Genomic DNA, 23146 nt, shown 5'->3' on the forward strand with positions numbered 1-23146 from the left:
ATAATCAGTCAATTGCTGCACCTGCAGGGCTCTAATGAGGAAATTGGCAAGGTCTACATCCCTAGATGTGCTTTCCATTTAAGAGTATCTCACCAAAAATTACATTTTGTTGCAGGGGATTTCAAAAATCTGATGTGTATCTAAGTGCAGACTTATGGAAAAAATCAGTAAGCCAATCACACAAGCAATGACAAGAGAATAAAGGGGGGAAGCGCCACCTAAGTGCAGTATTAAAATAGGCTGGTTTATTTGCACATCCGGTCCCCTGATCTACATATAGGACGCTGGATGCATGGATTCCAATGGGGAGGGGGAGGTTTTTTTTAAGCACTTGATTAGAGCCAGAGGCTCTAAAAGGCTTCAAAAACGGGTGGGCTCTGGGCTCACAGCACTGCGCTCCAAGCCCAACCAGCTGAGTATGAATATTCGCTATTTTCACACTAAATCTCCCCTTGCCAATCAGGAAGAGGGTCTGAGACTCATTTCTTGATTGGCCAAAATATCAGGCGATCCTATTGGTACCCTAGGAGAAGGAGGAGCAGAGGGTACATGCACGGCGGGAGGCATTGGAGGAAAGGACACCAGTGTCGCTGGTCACCGCACGCCGTGCTGAGGACACTGGAGGATGCTGCGCCTCTGGCCGCCCGGGGGTGTTGTTTGCCAGAGGAATAAAAGGCTACACGCCCGGAGCCTCTAGCACCTTCTACAGGCCTCTGGGTGCAATTCTACATACAGCTATTTATAATGTAGTGGAAACTGTGGCCGTGGAATACAAGGATCAGCAGTCCCATCGGATATTAGCCCAAAAAAAAAATAGACAAAATAAAAGCAATTATACTAATCAATAAAACGATGGCCTAAAAGCATCATGTACAAAGGGCAAACAAAACATATGCGATCAATGGATTAACATACATTGACTTATGCATGGATTCGATTATACGTATATGAATAATAATTAACAAATGTATGTAGGCAAAAAATATATGCACACACATGCATACAGTCAGGAACCATGAAACAGATAGAAACAGAAAATGCAGTAAAAATCACACCTTTTAATAAAATGGTAAAAATGGTACAACTGGTAAACCTAGTCAAAACATAGACAGGGTTCGGTGGCCAAATCAGGTAGTCAAAATAAGCCAGGAAATCAGAAAGCCGAAGATCAGTGTAGTCAGAGGCAGTAGACAGAATCTGGAACCAGAAGGGACATCAGCAAGGCAAGTCTTCAACGGGAGTGTAAAGATTGGGTATTACGGCGCTAACCCAATAGTGAAAAGTGAGCAGCTGCTACATAAAAAATGTGACAAAGATTAGTAAACAAGGTAAGTAAAAAATGTAGTGCTTAAAAAATAAAATAAAACGCAACTAGTAAAAAGTATTCAATATACCAAATGTTGCTATGCACATAGAAGTAAGTCTCAAATGCGAAAGAAAAACACACATAAATAGATAGAACATAAATATAGAAATGTCCCATAAGTGAAGAATTTGTGTAATAAACACATACGGTCCAACATAGAATGGGTGTTGTTCAGATGTGTGGTACAATGATTAGGCAAACACGTGTAGCATCAAGGATGATGTATCTTCTACCGAAACTATGGGGTATGCACTCTTACCAGAAATGGTAGACTTGAATGTCGGTGACAACGAGTCAATTGAGCAAAGAAAACCAGGATCCGCAGATTCCCAAGACGATCATAGGAACCCAGGTGACTCCGGGAGCAGCTTCGAAGGGTCTTACAGGTAACCGTTAGGTTGGAAAGCCAGACTTGGACAGCTCGACGGAAAGGCCAAAAAAACTCTCATCGAAAAAGATATAAAGAGAGAAAAGGCCTTCACATGGTATAGATCAAAAAGGGTAGGTTTTATTGAATAAAAACTAACATACATCCGTAATGATAAACTTTGTGATCACAAAAGGTACAAAAGCAACATGGGGAGCAAATAAGCCAAGCCCATTTCTATATTTATGTTCTATTTATTTATGTATGTTTTTCTTTCGCATTTGAGACTCACTTCTATATGCATAGCAACATTTGGTATATAGAATACTGTTTACTAGTTGCTTTTATTTAGGTGCTACATTTTTTACTTACCAAATCTTCAACGGGAACACAGAAGAGAGTCTCTAGATATGTTGACCAAGGTGAAGGCATTGAAGAAATTAACTGGGCAGTTTAAATAGCCAGAAGGGGCTGGCTATGGGCTTGACTGAAGAGTAGGAGATGATCAACAGATGAGCCACTGTTGAACGATGAGTACTGTTAATTAGCCGACAGTTGAGCAACCTGAGCACAGAGAAGGAAGGGCTATATATATATATAGATATATATCCATATAGATATGTATATCTATATATATATATATATATATATAGATATATATATATATATATATATATATATATATAGATATAGATATAGATATAGATATAGATATATCTATATCTAATCTATATATATCTATATATCTATATCTATATAAATATATAAAATAAGAAATACTGTAGATGTCCATCATATAGTGATACCACATGTGGCGGGTGAATGGGTCTATATGTACATACTAAATGGTACTTACTCAAGATGAGGAATTCAGTGCGAAAACCCACCATTACACCATATATGTCTGAACTCCATTATTAAGGGAAACCATAAGGCCGCGTACACACGGTCGGTCCATCCAATGAAAACGGTCTGAAAGACCGTTCTCATCGGTTAACCGATGAAGCGGACTGATGGTCTGATGTGCCTACACACCATCAGTTAAAAAAACGATCGAGTTCAACGCGGTGACGTAAAACACAACGACGTGCAGAGAAAAATGAAGTTCAATGCTTCCAAGCATGCGTCGACTTGAATCTGAGCATGCCCGGGTTTTTAACCGATGCTTTTGCATACTAACCATCGGTTTTGACCTATCGGTTAGGCGTCCATCGGTTCAATTTTAAAGCAAGTTCTAAAATTTTTGACCGAAGTATAACTGACCGATGGGGCCCACACACAATCGGTTTGGACCGATGAAAAGGTCCTTCAGTCCATTTTCATCGGTTTGGACCGACCGTGTGTACGCGGCCTAAGGGTCCACTGTAAAGTAATTTGAAAATAAACATCAGGAGAGGAAAGGAAGGGGGGAAAAATATGCACATGGTAATGATATTGATAGATCATTAAAAAGTACGTACAGAAGGTGAAATATCAGACAATATCCGGTGGAGTATCAAAATGTATATATACAGTAGCTCCATAAGAGGTCAGGTTGGATATTTACAACAATGTATGTACCTCAGGCTCTTCATTTAATCCCTCGGGGCTAAGGGTGTTCAGGGAATGAATCCAATATGTTTCTTGCTGACACAGATGTTTGAAGCGTTTGGCTGCAGGAAACGTGCTGGGGATGGCCTCAACTAAACATACTTTGAGTCTTATTGTAGATTTATTATGGTGCTCCATTAAAATGCCTGGGGATGCTGTGCTTGTGACAGCCCTCTTCTATGAATCGCCTGTGTTCCCCAAACAGCTTACATAGGGTCCTGATGGTTCTAACCATATAAAACAGACCCATTTGCATGTTAAGCAGTATACTACATACATAGTTGAGCAGTTGTAGAAGTCTTTGATAGTGTAGGTCTTTCCTTTCACCGTAAAATCATTTTTGGCATGTTGGACAAATCTGCACGTGAGACATACTGTATTTGCTGGCGTATAAGACTACCTTTTACACTTAAAAAAAATGGCCAAAAAGCAGGGGTCGTCTTATACATCGGGTCAGCTTTGGCTACATACAGTATATACCGCTTAGCCAATCCCGATGAGCGATGTATTCAAATGAATACAGAGCCGGCTCGGATTGGAGTAACAACTTCTGCCAATCCAAGCAGGCTTTGTATCCATTAATAGAATACATCGCTCGTCGTTATTGGCTCCAGCTCCTTCAAGAATGAAGAAGAATATGGCTCCAGAAGGAAGAAATATGAAGCGTCGGAAGCCTTGGAAGGGGGGTCTTCTTATACAGTGAATACAGGCAAAAAATCTTAAAGAAACTGTAAAATTAGGGGGTCGTCTTATACGCCTGGTCGCCTTATACACCGGCAAATACGGTAGTTTTTTCTTGCACTAATACATGTCAATAAGGGGAATTAGAGTGTTAGATCCTTTTTCCATATTAAGGAAGCTTTTCATTTTTTTGCCTTGAGCCATTTTACTTTTAATGTTCCTGGCTTTCCGGTAAGATACCTTGAGGAAATGGGGGAGAGATGTATGTAAGAAATGATCCTCAATGAGTATGGATCAGTGTTTCCGTAGAGTGTTCTCCATCCTCTTGAATTGGGTATGAAATTGGGTAGTAACAAACAAGTTGTGCAGAATTGGATGTGACTGAATCCTTGGGGTCACAGGAATGTATGTGAAGGTAGTATTGGAAGGCTTGGCTTCTTGGATGAGGGGGGGGTTGGACATCCCTTGTTCAAAACATTTTTGGTAAGGAGGTTATCATGTGTAATGTAATCCTCTTTTTTGGTACAGTTATTGCAAAGCCAACAGTAATTCTAGGGATATTCCAAACCCACCTCTGGGCGCCAGAATACCATTATTTTTCCAATCACACATTTTCTGGGAGCGTTCTGTACACCATCTGTACAGAACACCTCCAGGTAGCCATATTGCATTTTACAGAAAATTACAGCGCTGCAGATTGAAAAGGAAAGTTAATTTTTATTAACATTCAATTACAATATGACTTGAGTCACAATTGTATACGCTATATTTTGTTTCTATTTGCTAATATTTTTTTCCTACGAAAGTGGAGTTACCCTTTAAGCAATACAGCTCAGTCACTTACTTGCTATCTGTTTGTAATTAGACAGTGAAGGAGCAGCGGAATCATCCCTTTGATCTCTCCTCCTGTTAGGCAAGAGCAGAGCCTAAGGGCCAAATCCTCAAAAGAGATATGACGGAGTAACTGCTGTTACTCCGTCGTATCCCTGGTCCTAACTATGGAACTGATCCACAGAATCAGTTTTCCATAGTTAGGGAGAAGATCCAGCATGTGTAATTGAATTACACTGCCGGATCTTAGGATGCAGTACCGCATCCACCGCTGGGGGCATTTTGTGTCGAAATGCCGCCTCGGGTATGCAAATTAGCACTTACGGAGATCCACAAAGCTTTTCTGCTTCGTTTTTTCTCCGTAAGTATTAAGTTGCATACGCAAAATTAGGGCTGCTTTTACATGGTGTAAAGTTAGTACACCATGTAAAAGCAGACCCTTCTGTCTAGCGACGCGTTTTTTTTTTTCGAATTTGATTTTTTTTTTTCGCGACGTATCTTTTTTTTTCCCGACACAACTTTATTGACCCGTCGCAATCCACAAAGCCCGGCGTAAAGTAATTTTGTGCTATGCACATCGGGGAAAATGACGTCACGAGCATGCGCAGTACGGCCGGCGCGGGAGCGCGCCTCATTTAAATGGGAATCGCCCCCATTAAATGAGGAACGCCTTGCGCCGGCGGAATTTAAGTTACACGGCCAGAAATTTCTAGGTAAGTGCTTTGTGGATCGGGCACTTAGGTAGAAATTTTAAGGCAGTGTAACTTAAATTAGAATTTCGCCGTTACGCCGGGTCTTTGTGGATTTGGCCCTAAATTTCTCCTAATTCTGATCCTCTTTGTCACAGTTTTAGCTCTTCTATTCAGGGGAATATAATTAACATTAATTTACATATACTATTTTCATAAAAAATATATATTTCATGACGTTTGATGAATACATAACTGACTTAATTGGTGTATTTGTATAGATGCCTGGAGTTCAGCTATGAATATAGTCAGTGAATAGCTATTTACATTTCTATACTGTAGCTTTGTTGTAGCTATATTGGCAGCCACTTAAAAGAAATCTGTCATGAAGCTGAATATCTTGAGTACATGATAAGTTTTGCAGGGAAGCAGTCATTCTGACTGGCAGTTTAATAGCTTGGGGATAGCAAATGCACACCTATTCTGCTTCAATGTATATGACATTAGTACCCTAGAACTATCATGCAGCCTGGGGAATGAATTGTGATGGCCAAAGCCATCAGTTGCTTCCTGTGTAGACGCTTTGTTTTGTGACAGATTATCTTAAAATTCCAATCTAGATAACCACCAAACCTTAAAAATCATATGATATATAAAATAATATGGTTCCTTTTTTCTCTTTTTCGTAAAAAGGGTACGTATTTTACAGTTATCTTTTTTGAGTACCCCAAATAACTTTTCGTGTGTTTGAATTGAACGTAGACAGATAAATCCTCACATAGCATCTAATGGCAAGAAGCAAACAAAGGGTATACTGTGTGTGAAATAATAGCAGTAATTGGACTTTTTTTTGTATGCTGAGGTCCTAGTTTTCATGTACCTGCTATTTCTGTTGAGTTTTAAGATTACCTGAAGCTTGCTTGTGGAAGTTAATTACCCAGATCACCTGTGGCTCCTCTCCTGTGGAGTAATTATTCCAATCTCTCTCTGTCCCAGATTATTTGGTTCATTGCCAATAATTCTGTTCTTAAACCTTTTTCTCTACAAAGTTATTTTCATGTGCCAGCTCTCCAGTAGATTCAGTATTTTTTTTTTCTAAAAGGGAAATAATGTATAATGTAATATGTAATATTTTATGTAATTTTATTTCTGTTAGGGCTCATTTACATTAGTATTTTTTTTTTTTTGGGGGGGGGGGTACTAACCTCAACCCTTCCCCTTTAAGCTGCAAAAGAACGAATAGGGGGAAGTACATATTCTTCTCATCATGACAAAAATGATCTCCACTTGCAGTGGCGGTGCATCCATAAGGGACGCATGGGTGCCGCCCCCTCTCTCCTGGCACCGCTCTATCATCATAGATAGATTCATGCATTGCATAAATCTATCTATGGTCGCCGCTGACACCCCCTGTTCAGGAGTCTGGCCCCTTTTTGGGCGCCGGTCACCTGATTTACAGCAGCGGGGGTGTTTTTTGGAAGCACCTGATTAGAGCCATAGGCTCTGATAGACACCCAAAAAAGTGCGGCCCTGTGCTGTGCGTTCGCTGTTCACTCACCGTTGTGTTAGCACAGTGACTGCGTTTGATAGCACAGTAGCTGAGTTTGATTGCACAGTGGCTGCATTTAATGGCACAGTGGCTGCATTTGATGGGCACAGTGGCTGCGTTTGTTAGGCACAGTGGCTGTGTTTGATGGGCACAGTGGCTGCGTTTGCTGGGCACAGTGGCTGCGTTTGATGGCACAGTGCCTCTGCTTGAAGAGCACAGTGTCTGCATTTGATTGCACAATGCCTCCGCTTGATGAGCACAGTGGCTGTGCTTGATGAGCACAGTGGCTGCGCTTGGTGAGCATGGTAGCTGTGTTTGATGGGCACGGTAGCTGCGTTTGATGGGCACTGTGGCTGCAAAATAGGATTTTATACTCGGCGTAAAATCTTTTTCTCAGTTCATGGACGGACACAGCCATAATCTTGACAAAGTGGGCATTAGCCTTCCTTTAGGAGTGACTAGGCAGAAAGTGTTAACAACTTCAAAGCTAAAGTCCTACTGGCTATATCCCCTCAGCCTGCACTAAGCAGCTCAGTTCGTCAAAAGCAGTACAAAATTAAAAAAGAGGGTTGGGTGCTGTGTTCGTCCATGAACTCAGAGAAAAAGATTTTACGGCGAGTATAAAATCCTATTTTCTCTTTCGTTCATGGACTGACACAGCCTTAATCTTGACAAAGTGGGACGTCCCAAAGCAGTGTCAAAAAGAGGGGTGGGAACAGCATAAAAAATAAACTTCACCCCAAAATAAAACAGAGCTCCTCAACTGAGGAGTTGTAACTCTAAACAGCCGCCTGCAAAACTTTGTGGCCGAACCAGCATCCGAAGATGCACTCACATCAACTTGTAAAGTTTAGTGAAAGTGTGACCGGGCAACCAGGTCGCCGCCTTACACACCTGGGAAACAGACGCTTGATGTCAGAAAGCCCAAGAGGCACCTATTGCCCTGGTTGAATGCATTGTGACAGGGAGGAGCCCGACCATTTATGGCGTAAGCCTGATCACGATCTGTCAGATCCACCTTGAAATGGTGGCCGATGAGACCGCTGGGCCCTTCTTGGGACCAGCCACCGAAACAAACAGCGAGTCTGAACTCCAGAACGGAGCAGTAACAGACAAGTATACTCTCGGAGCTCGGACAATGTCCAAAGAATGCCACGTCGTCTCCTTAGGATTCGACGGATGAGGAAACAAGGATGGCAGTACAATGTCATCCTTGAGGTGGAAGGTCGAAATGTCCTTAGGAAGAAAAGAAGGCTGCGGACGCAGCACCACCTTATCCTTGTGGAAGATCAGATAGGGAGCCTTGCATGACAAGGCTGCCAACTCAGAACCTATCTTAACTGACATAACAGCCACCAAAAGGACCACTTTCTGAGAAAGTGTCAACAAGGGAAATTCCCTAATGTTCTCAAACGGTGGTTTTTGAAGCACCTAGAGCCTATGCCGTTAAGGCCATTGATTGTAAAGCAGGATGACGTATGGGACCTTGCTATCGCAGGTACTCTCATAGCAGTAGACGCCAAGGGACGTCTGCTATTCAAATCCCCACAGAGTTAGCGGAGGACGGACCCGAGTGGCCGGATGCCGAACCCCCTGTACAAACGTTCTCACTAGAGAGTGAGCCACCAGGGGTCATTGAAAAAAGACAGCCAGGGCAGATATCTTCCCCCTAATTGTACTTAAAGCTAATTTTTGGTCTGCCCCACGCTGTAAGAACAGCAGGACTCTGGGAACCAATTAGGCACGCGGATGTCACCTCAAATATGGCCTGCAGGTTTTTAATATTCGTCTGCCATTAAAGTCAATGGGGCCCGCCGCAAACTTGCGGCTCGCAGACATTTGCCAAAGTTTGTTGTTAGCGTTCACGAACCGTCCCGTCAGATGTTCGTCCATCACTACTCCACTCTACCTTCCATCATGCAGTCCTCACATTTTTCTGCAAAAAGGCAGGCTTCCGTGGCCCAAATGTTCAAGCGTAAAAAAATAATGACGCCAGATAACCCTCTTGCCCAACGGTTGACCGCTGGCTTGTCGGAACTGATAGCCCGCCAACTACTGCCATATAAACTGGTTGACTCTGAGGCCTTTTAAAAATTTGTGGCAATTGGAACACCACAATGGAAGATCTCAGGAAGGAAATATTTTCACAGAAGGGCATCCAAGAGCTATATGGCCATGTTCAGCGGTGAATGTATCTCTGGCACACAGTGTCGATGCCAAGATACATATGACCACAGACAGTGGTCTAGCAAACACGGGCAGGGAAGGTATATAACTTTTACTGCCCACTGGGTGAACCTTCTGACGCCCGTCAAGCATGTAACCTGTGGCACCCATGTAGATTTGGTTTTACCGCCACAGATTGCATGCAGGCCTGCCTCTTCTTCTCCTCCTCCTCCTACTCCATCCTCCCTCTCCTCCTCGGCTGACTCCTCCTTTTCTGATGATACAATCTCTTCCACTGTGCCACCCAAGATCCCCAGAACCTATTCGACATGCCAGGTGAGACGTTGCTATGCTGTGCTGCGTCTGTTGTGCCTGGAAGACAAGAGCCACACTGGTCCTGCACTCCTTTCAGCTTTGCGTTCACAGGCAGATCCGTGGCTAACACTGCTCAATTTGACAGTTGGTAAAGTGGTGTGCGACAACGCTGCCAATCTGCCGAGCGCGCTGAAACAGGGCAAAACTACACACATGCCATGCATGGCACTCGTCCTGAACTTGGTCATGCAACGATTCGTTGCCAAATACCCTGGGCTCCTGGTCTTGCGGCAGGCCAGGAAAATCTCGGCCCATTTTAAAAGATCTTACACGGCCATGGCTCGCCTTGCTGACATTCAGCGGCGACACAACCTGCTCGTCAGACATCTTATTTGTGACAGCCCGACATGATGGAACTCAACCTTGTATATGCTTGATAGACTGCTCCAGCAGAAATGTGCAGTTAACGACTACCTGTACAAACTCTGCAGCAGGACAGGTTCTGGGGAGCTTGTTTTTTTTTCCACCGCGCCAGTGACTACTCATGCGCGACTCATGCAGACTTCTGCGGCCATTTGATGAGATCGCCAAACTGGTCAGTCGCAGCCAGGGCATCAGTGACATCGTACCTTACGCCTTCTTTCTGGAGCGTGCTGTCACAAACTATGGTGAACGGAAGTGAACCACAACTGTGGCTAGCAAGGATTTCAATGCACGTCTCTATGTGAGATTTCAGTATTGGACTCCAGGCGTTACTCCAATCAGAACACATGAGTTTGGGGGTTCTCTACATCATCTCTCTCTCACATAAAGTAATGCGTTGAGCTACTAAGTGTGGACGCATTACATCATGCGTCCAACGCCTAGCGTTAAAAGATTATGATGCACGTGAAGATTCCAATACACTTCTGTATGCAAGTGATTATCAGTACTGGACCCCAGGCGTCACTCCAATCAAAGAACAGGAGTTTGGGGGTTCTCAACATCATATCACTTTAACATAAAGAAGTGTATTAGGCCACTAAGGGAGGAGGTATGAAATACCTTTAACTAGACATGTGCACAATGAAATATTTTGTTTCGTAATTTCGTTTTCGTCCAATAAATACATTTATTTAGTTACTCCCAAAATTTGTTTTTATTTATTTAGTTTTTCATTAAAAAAATGCATTCTTGCGAAAATACAAATTAAGGTCGAAACTGTGATTGAAGGCTTATGGTGTCTGTCGGATGTTCTAAGAAAAAAAAAAGATTCGACAGAATCTTTAAAAAAAAAAAAAAAAAATTTGACTCTTCATTTCTCTCTGTCGAATCTTCAGGTCTCTCTATGTTGAATCTTCATGCCTCTCTATGTCGAATCTTCATGTCTCTCTATGTCAAATCTTTTCTCTCTATGTCAAATCTTTTCTCTCTATGTCGAATCTTTTCTCTCTATGTCGACTCTTCTTCATGTCTCTATAATGTCGAATCTTTTCTCTCTATGTCAAATCTTTTCTCTTTATGTAGAATAATATTGGACTAATAGAGTTAAGGTTAGGCACATTCGACCGCAACAAAAACGAAAATAAAGCATTTGTTTATGTCGGATCTTTCGGTTTTCGTTTTCTGTGCTTTCGTTTTCGTTTGTTAAATGAAAATACCTGAAATTCGGACGAAAATGCATTCGGACGAAAACAAATGCACAGGTCTACCTTCAACCCCTAGCATAGAAAAGTTACAACGAACATGTTCAGTAACTTAGGGCATGGGCCCATAAACAAGTAACAACTTATGTCAAGCACATAGTAATTAAGCAAGGTGTAGGCAACTGGTAGTTGTGTAAGAGAGGCAATTATAGCTCAGGTAATTTGAGAGTGTATGTCCCTTTAAGATACTCCACAGCAAGTAGCCAAAAACACAACAGACAATCTCAAGCAGTATGTTAGTACTTAGTAAGCCACAGTTCAATACAGCAACTGATTATAAGCAATATATGTAGTAGATGATTCTAAAGGCACTACAAGTGAAACAATGGCTACTTATCCGTTTGCAGAGGATGATACGTGTTGTAGTTTAGCAGCAATGGAATTCTGTAGTGTAGGGATCCAAGAGGAAAGGTATCTTTAGGGTGTCCCCAGTAAAGGCAGCATGAAGTCAGTGAAGGCATTAGCTGGAGGCCATAGAGTTGCAGCCTGGCTTGAGATTCAGCATGGGGAGCAATGGTACCAGTGTTTGTAGCGTGGCTGAGCTACGGCTGACAATAATAGAACAGCATGTGTATAACACACTGTCCAATTTAAGGCTGAGAGGCATGTGTGCCGTATTGAGCACTGATGGCGCTCGGCACTTCCGCGTTCCAGGCTGGATGACTTCATTGCGCGGCCGCTGCGTCGCGCTTCAGCGTGTAACGCATTATGGTGCCAGGCGCAGATTACAGTACCCCCCTCCTAAGGGATACCCCCCTAGGGATCTCAATAGGTAAAGGTTTATGAGGGTATCTAGAATGGAATTGATTACACAACGTGGGTGCCTGTACTTCAGTTGAATCTTCCAAAGAGTCATCTTGTATACCATAATCTTTCCATCTAATCAAGTATTGTAGACGTCCTCTTCTTTTTCTAGAGTCTAGAATACGTTCAACCTTATAATCTTCTTCACCCTGAACTAGGATAGGGGGTGCGGGAGGCAGATTCCTACCAGAAAATTGCTTGGGTAGGGTAGGTAGGGAAGAGAAGAGAAACATGAAATGAGGGATGAATCCTCAGTTCCAGAGGGAGGGAAAGTTGCATGGTATTTTGATTAATGACCTTAGAAATTGGAAATGGACCAAAAAATTGCTTGCTCAGTTTCCTAGCGGGTAAATGTAAACGTAAGTTTTTTGTAGAGAGCCATACTTGATCCCCAACTTTATAAGATGGTGAAGGTCTATGCCTAAGATCATAATAGGTTTTTTGACGATCTTGTGCACGTTTGAGGTTTTGTTTCAAGACTTGCAATACGGATGACAGGGTTGACCAATAATCACTAGTTGAGGGTACATTCGGAAGTAATGGAGACTCCGGTAATATATTGGGATGAAACCCATAATTTGCATAAAAGGGGGAGTAGCGAGTAGAAGAACTAGTTGAATTATTGTAAGAAAATTCAGCTAGAGGAAGAAGGGTAGACCAGTTATCCTGAAGATGGGTACAATAACATCTGAGATATTGTTCAAGACATTGATTCACACATTTTGTTTGTCCATTTGTTTGTGGATGGTATGCACCGGAGTATCTATGGTCTATTTGAAGAATATGAAATAGAGCCTTCAAGAATTTTGAAACAAATTGCGTGAAGGAACACCATGTAATTTGATAACATGATCAAGTAGAGTTTGTGCTGTTTCTTTAGAAGAAGGTAATTTCTTAAGCGGAACAACTTGAGCCATTTTCGTAAGCATATCAACAGTTACCATAATGGTATTATATCCATTGGAAGGAGGTAGTTCAACAATGAAATCCAAAGACAATGCTTCCCAAGGTTTTGTAGGAATAGGTAACGACATAAGCAAACCATAAGGTGGTCTTCTCTCATGCTTGGATCTTATACAGACCTCACAGGTCGAAACGTAATCTTTTATGGTGCTAGTCATATTGGGCCACCAAAAAAAAAGGTTGGATGAGATCTGTGTTTTTTTCTATTCCAGGATGGCCAGCTAGGGGAGCATCATGTAGAAGTTTTAGTATGTGGGTAACCATAGAAAGCAGAATATAAAGTTGAGTATGCTTATAAAAAAAACCTTCTTCATCTTGGGTCAAGCCCTGTGGAATGGTAGTATCTTGCGTATTCAAACTTTGTTTAAGTAACTGTTTTAGATTGAGATTAGCAAGCATAAACTTTTGAGAAGAAATGAGAAGAGATGGAGAAGGAAGTTCTTCAATTGTTTCAGAAAGTCTAGAAAGAGAATCCGCTTTACCTTTTTTTGCACCTGGCCTGTAGGTGATCAAAAAATCGAATCTGTCAAAAAAGAGACTCCAGAGTACCTGGCTAGAGGAAAGGGTTTTGTTAGACTTGAGGTATTGTAGATTTCGATGATTGGTATAAATCATTATGGGGTTTGTTGATCCTTCTAGCAAGTGTCGCCAGTTCTCTAAGGCGCATTTGATTTGCAAGCAATTCTTTTTTACCGATAGGGTAGTTACATTCAGCTGGGTTTAAAGTCTTTGAGAAAAATGCAACAGGATGGAGTGGTGAATCGGAAGCAGAACGCTGAGAAAGTATTGCGTCTAGAGCACTTTGTGAAGCATCAACTTCCAATACGAAATGATAATTTGAATTAGGAAGTTGCAGAATTGGAGCAGTAGTAAAACAATGTTTTAATTGTTGAAAAGCCGTCTGGGCAGCTTTTGACCAGGTAAATTTTACCAAGGAGCTGGTAAGTTGGGTAAGGGGCTACACAAGTAAGGAATTTTTTTTTATGAACTTTCTATAGAAGTTAGCGAAGCCCAAAATACTCTGTATGGCCTTTCTGCTAGTAGGTGTAGGCCAATTCAAAATGCAAGTCACTTTGAACTGATCCATCTGTATGCCTTTTGGAGAAATAACAAAGCCGAGGAAGGAAATAGTGGTTTGTTCAAAGACGCATTTCTCAAGTTTGGCATACAAGGAGTAAGCTCTGAGTCTTGCAAGTACCCATCTGACATGTTTCCGATGTTGCATCAAGTCGTCTGGGTAAATAAGTATGTCATCCAGATACACAACAACGCATATGTTGAGAAGGTCTCTGAAAATATCATTCACAAAGCTTTGGAAAGTTGCTGGAGCATTACACAAGCCAAAGGGCATAACAGTATATTCGAAAAATCCATAACGTGTGCGGAAGGCGGTCTTCCATTCATCACCTGACTTAATACGAATCAAATTGTAAGCACCTCTGAGATCGAGTTTAGTAAATATGGTAGAAGCCTGCAATCTTTCAATCAACTCGGGAATGAGTGGAAGAGGGTAGCGATTCTTTACTGTGACTTTATTCAAGGCACGATAGTCTATTATAGGTCTGAGACTACCATCTTTGTTTGTGACAAAAAACATTCCAGCACTGGCAGGAGAAGTGGAGAGTTTAATAAAACCCTTCTTTAGATTATCCTGTAAATATTTCTTTAAATGTTGAAGTTCAGGTTGGGAAAGAGAGTAAATCCTACCCGTAGGTATAGGGCTACCTGGCAGTAGTTCAATAGGACAGTCATGTATCCTATGAGGAGGCAATGTCTGGGCATTCTTCTCACTAAATACATCCGTAAATTTAGGGTACTGGGATGGTATCTCTTGCGGAGCCAGATGAAGCAGTGGAGAAAATTGATAACAAGTCTTTTTACAGTAAGGTGAATGCAGAAGTACAGTTCATTGATCCCAAAGGAGGGAAGGCATATGCAGCTTAAGCCATGGTAGACCCAATACAACAGGGAAGAGAGGAGATGGAATAACATCATAGGACAAAAATTCACTGTGATTATCTCCACAAGTTGTCAATAGAGGTTGAGTTTGGTATAAGATAGGCCCTGATGCAGAAGTTGTTCCGTCAATAAAACTCACAGAAAGGGGAGATGATTTCTTCAAGTGTGAATTTTTTTTTGAAGAAACAAGGCCTGAATTAATAAAGTTACCACAAGCGCCTGTATCCAAAATAGCTTTAATAGCAATTCTAACATGATCCCACTGTAAGATAAGAAGTAAAAAACTGTAAGGGGTATGCTGGGAGACAAAATGAGTCAATTTACAAAGGTGAATTGACTTACGTTCATCCTTTTTCTTTTTTACAAGGGGAAAGGAAGAGATTGCATGGTCCGATAAGGCACAATAAAGGCAAAGGTTCAATGAGCGACGACGGACTCTCTCGGATGAAGTAAGTGGGGCATGTACAGTCGCAATGTCCATTTTATCATCAAAAGGGTTCAAACTCAGTTTTTGAGGTATAGGGACAGGTAATGTGGGACTTGTTAGATGTTCAGCTCGTCTCTCTCTTAACCTACGATCTATAGTGATAGAACGTTCTATAATGTCATTAAGGGTATGAGGGAGATCTGCTCTAGCCAACTCATTCTTGAGTGGTTCGGAAAGGCAGAGGCAAAATTGGTTACGCAGTGTGACATCATTCCACTCAGTCTCAATGGCCCATCTCTGAAATTCCGCTATGAAGTCCTCAACTGGTCGTCTACTTTGTTTGAGATTCCTAATCAAATTTTTAGCAGTGAGTTGCTTATTGAAGTCATCATATAGCAATGACATAGAAAAATGTGGTGGAGTACAGCGCTCAGGGTGTCTGCACAGAACAATCAATAGAGGGCTAAAAATTAAAATACACAAATATATGAAATAAAAATAATAGTGACAAACCACTGTGGAGACATATGGTATAAATGTTCATAAGTCCATAGGAGGATCAATCCCGGCAAAGTACCAAAAGAAAGCTATAATAGATAGCGATGATGAGCCAGTGTAGATGAAGACAGTAGATCAGGGCAGCTATCCAGGAGCGAAGCCAGCTGAATGTATGCAAGAGAAAAAACAAAAGAGAAAAGCGCCTCTGAGCATACTGTGTTTAATTGTAAATAATAAAAATATCCAGCACTTACATCATAGTATATATGCTGCAGCCATGGGAGCTGGCTGGTATGCGTCTGTTGCTGACTGTCCGAAAAGCCTGAAGGACTCGGCGGCCGGAGGGAGCCGGGGAGAAGCGGCTATTTCCTTGTTGTTGTACCGCTGCTAGGCAATGAGTTCGTCAGCTGATGCGTGACGTCAGCTTGGACGGAGGCCGAGGGGGACCACAACGCGTTTCAGAGCATGCGCGCGGAAACGACCAGCGCGCTCCTTTTTCAAGGACAAGGAAATAGCCGCTTCTCCCCGGCTCCCTCCGGCCGCCGAGTCCTTTAGGCTTTTCAGACAGTCAGCAACAGACGCATACCAGCTCCCATGGCTGCAGCATATATACTATGATGTAAGTGCTGGATATTTTTATTATTTACAATTAAACACAGTATGCTCAGAGGCGCTTTTCTCTTTTGTTTTTTATATAGCAATGACATAGTTGTCAAAAATTGTGGACAAGAATCTAGGATTGGATCCTCTTTTTCTAGGTAGGTATTTGCCCAAGCATGAGGTTCTCCAGTTAAATAGGATATAAGGGTAAGCACCTTAATCCTATCATTGGGGAAGGTGCGAGGGCGAAGTTCAAACATTAATTTTTTTTATCTTAATTTCTTTTTATTGTTTTCAAAAAAATAAACATAGATACAGGTTTATATGCTTACATATCTGTAGTATAAAATTGCTTAATTTAGTTGCATTAATTCATATAAACAAACATGTATTATTTAAGTTCATTAATTTACCCCCTCCCCTCCCTCTCTTCTCCCCCCTCCCACCCCCCCTGTTAATATTATAGAGAGATAGGAGTAGGTATCTTCATCCTAATTAATTTTTAGTTGGTTGAAGGAGAGAGGGCAAAAAGAGAAAGTGGAATCCCAGAGGCATATAAAAGAGAATCCAGTCCATCAGAAGGCAGAGAGTGCAGAGATGTCTTTAATTTCTCCTTGTCGTTAGAGAGCTTTACCAGCCTCTGAGATAGTGGGGTTTACACACTCTATACAGAGGCTATCTCTCAAAGGGGACTCCCATTTCTATCAGCCAAGGCTCCCACACTCTTCTAAATCTGTTATAGTTTCCTTGTTTAATAAAGGCTACCCTCTCGCACCAAATCAGAGCATTGATTGTTTCAACCCAATTCTCAACTGTTGGAGGTACATGCGCTTGCCATCTCTGTGCTATTAGCTTCCGAGCTTGGAATAGGCACCTAAGCACACTTTCCATGGCTCCTGCGGGGATTCTATGGTCTTCCATATCACCTAGCAGGCAAGTTCTAGCCTCCGACTCTAAAGAGGTCTTGAAGATTTTATTGATCCTAATTATCACTGCTGTCCAATATCTAAAGAGCTTGGGGCATCTCCAGAACATGTGTATAAGGTCCCCTGTTGCCCTACACCTGGGGCATTCATCGCTTTGCTTCCAACCTAGTACAAACATTTTTTTAGGGGTATTATAGACCCGGTGGAGTAGGAATAGGTGGGACAATCTCTGAGCTGGGGCAATTGACACCAATGTTCCTCTATATAGGATTTCATTCCACTTCTCCGGGGTCAATAGCCCAATGTCTCTTTCCCACTTTTCTCGGCTCTTAGACACCCCGATTTGACTTATGGATTTGACCCCCAATTTGTCGTATAGTACAGAGATTTGACCTTTTGTAATGTTAGTCTGGATCATTTTGAGAAGTGCAGGGGTATGAGTCCTAACCATCGGATGGATCTTGAACTGAGTCTGGAGAGCATGCCTAACCTGTAGATAATTAAAGAATGTCTTATTTGGTATGTTAAATTCATCTCTCAATTCCGAGAAAGTTTTAATAAGGTTTCCCTCATACATGTGTAATAGCCGTGTTATCCCCTGGTTCTCCCAAATTTTAGGAATTTCTATGTCTCTAAGTTCTGTTAGGTTCTTATTATGCCAGAGGGGGGCAAACTCAGTTACACCAGTATATCCCAACAAAGCTTTCGTAGTCTGCCATACTTTATTAATTAGCTTTACAGTTGGGCATTGATAGTAAAATGAGTTTGCCTCTAGGGCTTCTATTAGGATCGTATGTGGGGCCCTTGATAGCATTAATTTAAAACTATTATTACACAGATTTTGAGAGCCACACCCCACTATGTGCTGTAGTTGGGATGCCAAGAAATATGTTCTCGGGTGTGGGACTGCCATCCCCCCTCCTTCACTGGTAGTTGCATAGTCTGAAGTCTGATTCTGGCCTGACCTCCCTTCCACATTAACTCCCTAAACAGTGTCTCCATTCGTTTAAACCATATTTGGTTCACCCAGACTGGAGAGTTGTGAAGGGCATACAATATCTGGGGAAGCCAGATCATTTTTATCAAATTGCATCTCCCAGCTACAGAGAGGGGGAGGCGGCTCCAGATATCTTTTTTTAGTTTCAATTTTAACAGTAGTGGAGCAATGTTATTACTGGTGTACTCCTTGACCTCGCTAGTGATCCAGACCCCCAAGTATTTCAATTTTGTTGTAATTTTCAGCTGGGGCATTTCGGCTATTGTCTGGTCCCCCAACGGATCTATCGGGAGTAGGGCTGATTTATCCCAATTAACCACTAGTCCCGAAAACTTTCCAAACTCCCCAACCATTTGGACCACTGTGGTCAACGAGCTATCCACATTCCATATAAAGAACAGGACATCGTCCGCGAAGAGCGATATCTTGTCTTCCTCTGAACCCCTTCTAAACCCCTGTATGTCTTTATTTAGTCTAGTTTTGATAGCAAGAGGTTCCATGGCAAGTGCGAACAGGAGCGGTGAAAGGGGGCAGCCCTGTCTCGTCCCTCTCTCGAGCTTAAATGTGTCTGAGACTTCACCGTTAATTTTGATTTTTGCTCGTGGTTCGCTATATAGGAGTTGAACCCACTTGATAAACAATGGGCCAAATCCAAAGCTTTCTAATACCTTCCATAGGTATGGCCACTCAATGCTATCGAAGGCCTTAGCTGCGTCTAAGGCCAACAGTGCTCTGGGGCCCTCGTTGTCAGTGGGGATCTGTATGTTTAGGAAGGCCCTTCTGATGTTTATGCTGGTTGACCTGTTTGGAATGAACCCTGATTGATCAGAGTGGATAAGGCTCTCAATGCACCCTTTTAGTCGATTTGCCAGTACTTTAGCAAGAATTTTTGCGTCTGTACAGAGCAATGATATAGGACGATAAGAGGTAGGGTCTAGTTTATCTTTTTCCTCCTTATGGATTACAACAATCGTTGCCTCCATCATAGAGGAAGGAAGCTGCCCCTCCAAGAAAGCACTTTTTAAAATCTGAAGCAATTCTGGTAGTAAGATTTCACTAAAGCGTTTGTAGATCTCTATTGGGAGCCCGTCCGGGCCAGGTGATTTATGGCTGGACATCCCCGCTACTGCCGACTGTAGTTCTTCCAGTGTAAGCGGGGATTCCAGTTTTTCCCTGTCCACTTCTGGGAGAGTTGGAACTGGAATTCCCTGAAAGAAGGCCTCCATTCCTGCATTTCCTCCCCTAGACTTATAGAGGGATTTATAAAAGCCATGAAATATTTGTCTTATCTCACTACTATCAGTGGAAATATTGCCTGTTAAGGCCCTAATTGCCGAAATATTTGAAGAGGGGGAGTCAGCAAGGACAAAACTCGCCCCACCTTCTCCCCCTCCCCAAATTGGGCTTGTTTCTGGAATATTCGATGGTTCTCTGCCTTTCTCATGGTGGCCATCTTATAGGCCTTCTGTTTGTCGAGCCACTCTCTTTGACTACTTACGGACGGGGTCTCAATATATCTTTGTTCAGCTACCATCACTTCACTTCTAAGATCCTCTTCCCATGCCCTAGACTCCCTCTGCACTCCTGCCACTCTCTGGATCAACAAACCCCTCAAATAGGCCTTCAGCGAGTCCCAGACCACTCCAGACCTTGCCGAGCCTGTATTTATTTTGAGATATTCTTTCAAGCTGTTCAACATTTCCTGTGGTTCACCCAATAGCTCAAGCCAGTATGGACTAATTTTCCACTCTCTTTGAAGGATATTCTTGCTCCTCCTAATAACTAGATCCAATGGTGAGTGGTCTGAGACCCCCCTTGGCCCATATTCTATCTCCTCGACCATACCCAGAGCCAACTCGTTGCCCAAGGCCATGTCGATTCTGGACAAGGTAGCATGGGAACTAGAGAGACAGGAATACTGTCGAATACAAGGATGACGAGTGCGCCAAATGTCCTTTAGTCCCATCTCATCCAGGAATCGGGTCAATCGGCTCCCTTGTTCTATATTTGGTTCGTGTGCAGAGGGAAATCTATCATAGGCTCTGTCTAGCACTTCATTGTAGTCGCCTACTGCTATCAGGGGAGTATCGGTTTTATCCAGCATAAATTCCACTAGTTTCTGTAAGACATCGAACTTGAATGGGGGGGGATGTAGATATTGGCAAGAATATAGGGCTTATTTTCAATAGAGCAGGCCAAAAATACATACCGACCCTGTTCGTCTATCCAACTCCTCTCGCAAGTAAATGACACACCTTTCCCTACCATTATGCTCACTCCCCTCGAATATGAGGAGTGTACAGAATGGTAACGAAATGGGAATTTTCGAAGGCCCAACTGGGTCATTGTATCCTTGGTTAGGTGTGTTTCCTGTAGGCAGAGTATCCCTGGCCCCCTCCTTCCATTGATGCTAACACCAGTGCTTTCTTAGTGGGGTCCCCTAGTCCCCGTACATTCCAAGATCTAATCCTCAGAGCCATGGACTAAATAAAGTAGTAATAACATGAAATAAGATAACGCCACATAAGACAGCCACCTTTTTTTCCCTCTCTCCTTCTTTTTCTCTCCCCCCTCAACCACTTTTTTTCCTTTTCCCCATCTTCCTGTTGCTTATCAAGACCAAGACCTCTCCTCTTTTCCATGATAGTTAAGGTATCTCTCTCCCCCAAAATTCTCTCCCAACACCCTCCCTCCCAGATCTCCCTCCCCCTCCCTTCCTCCCCCTGCCCACCTGGGCTTCCCCATAGGGCTTCACCTGTGACCTCACCACTCTCGCCTACCCACACCCATCCTCCCATTCTCACACTTGTTCGGCTCTCTCTCCCTCTGTTGAGGAGCGAGAGCCTCTCATCTCCACCCCCCCCATTACCCTAGTCAAAATCTGGTACCCCATCTCCCATATCTGAAAAAGAGGCTACCTGTCTTCCCCCAAACAAACAAAAAACAAAAAAAAAAGGGGGGGGGAACCCCACAATTAATCAAATTGGTCAAATTGATCCAGTTATCGAAAAGTGTAACAATCTAGGCTAGTTGTAGTCATTGGCATAGTAGAAATAAGCATAGTGCACCCCCACCCCCCGATTATTAAAATTAATTAATTGTCAATACATATAGAAACTCAATTGAGCTAAACCCACTAATAATAAAAAATAGGCATAGTTCAACTGTAAGAATGTCAAAAAAGTGCCTATAGATACAGATTGCTCCCTCTATACCCCAAAGCAATCTCCACCTAAAAAAAAAAAAAAGGAAAAGAGGGACCCCACCATTGGTCAAGTTAATCAAGTTAAAATTAAAGTGTAAGAATCTAAGCAAATTTAAATCATTGACATTGACATAATGAAAGTGAACATAGTGCACCCCCGTCCCCAATTAATGAAATTAATCAATTATCAATACGTGTAATATATCAAACCAGCTGGAACCAGTGTTAGTAAGAAAGTAATCATAGTTCAACTATAAAAGTGTCAAATAAGTGTCTATAAATAGGAATTTCTCTATACCCCAGATCCACCCCCCCCTAAAAAAAAAAGGGGGGGACAAAATAGTGGAACATTTAATATCACTTATCCTCTAGTGCGATCTCCCTTATATACATGACCAAGCTAGAAAAAAAAAAAAAAAAGGAAGGGGGGGGAGGACGAGGGGGGACCCCCAAGTTAGTTAACTTAGGCCAACTATCCATATAGTATAGAAGTGAGTATTGTATTGTGTGACTATACAAGTGACTATACAAGTGGCAATACATATCACTCCCTCCAAAAAAAAAAAAAGAAATCTTACCATACTGATTTTCCCTGCCCTCCTCCCTCCCCTCTCCCCCCCTCTACCCCTAAAAAAAAAAAAAAAAGGGGGAACCCTCACAGAAATATTAAAGCGGATCTCCCATGCCAAAACGTTTTTTTTTTTTTTGGGGTAGTTAAACGGATATTAGGAAGGGTTAAATAAACTCACGTTTTGCTGTTTAAACGTCCGCTCCTTTCGTTTTCAGTCTGCAAGAATTAGTTATATTCATCTGTCTGCGCCGTTGCAATCTTCACTGTGGGCATTAGAATCCCACCAGCAGCGACTTCCTGCTTTCGCTGACGCTGTAACCCCAGCATGCACCGCACGATCTCACTCTTAGCAGGGAGCGGCGACGTCAGCGTCTCTGTTTCCCTAACAACGGCTGGCATTCCCGTCCCCTCAGATGTAACAAAGTCGCGCGATGTTTGGCAACAGAGCGGAATATTATAATTAGGGAGCTCTGACACTGGCTCCCAGCACACACAGCGCGGCACAGGAAACTGGAGAAAACCAGTCGGAAACCCGAGGGGGGGCAGACCGGAAGCCTGGCTGATTAATAAGGTACACAATGACTAAATTATATGAAACTAGCCAATTCATCATTATTTTGGAGCGGTAGGAATATGGAGCTGCAGTTGAATTGAGGGTGGAGATCCGCTTTAAGACATTTGGTGAAACATTTAGTGCTATTAATCTTATAATACTATTCTTCTTGTGTAATCAATCAAGGGGAAATTATTTCAGTAGCTCAGTTGCTACCCAATAGAAAAGGTGTCCCTCTCCAAAAAAAAAAAAAAAAAAAAAGAAGGGGAGGTATATATCTATACTATGTCAATGCCTATAGATCTTTGCTATTTGCTTCCAGCCATTGTGTCCCCTCTGCCGGCGAGTTGAAAAAAAAAGTCTTGCCAAGGGCTGTGACCCGTAAACGAGCCGGATACTGTAAG

Source organism: Rana temporaria, chromosome 1 (genome assembly GCF_905171775.1).
Source record: "Rana temporaria chromosome 1, aRanTem1.1, whole genome shotgun sequence".
Taxonomy (NCBI): domain Eukaryota; kingdom Metazoa; phylum Chordata; class Amphibia; order Anura; family Ranidae; genus Rana; species Rana temporaria.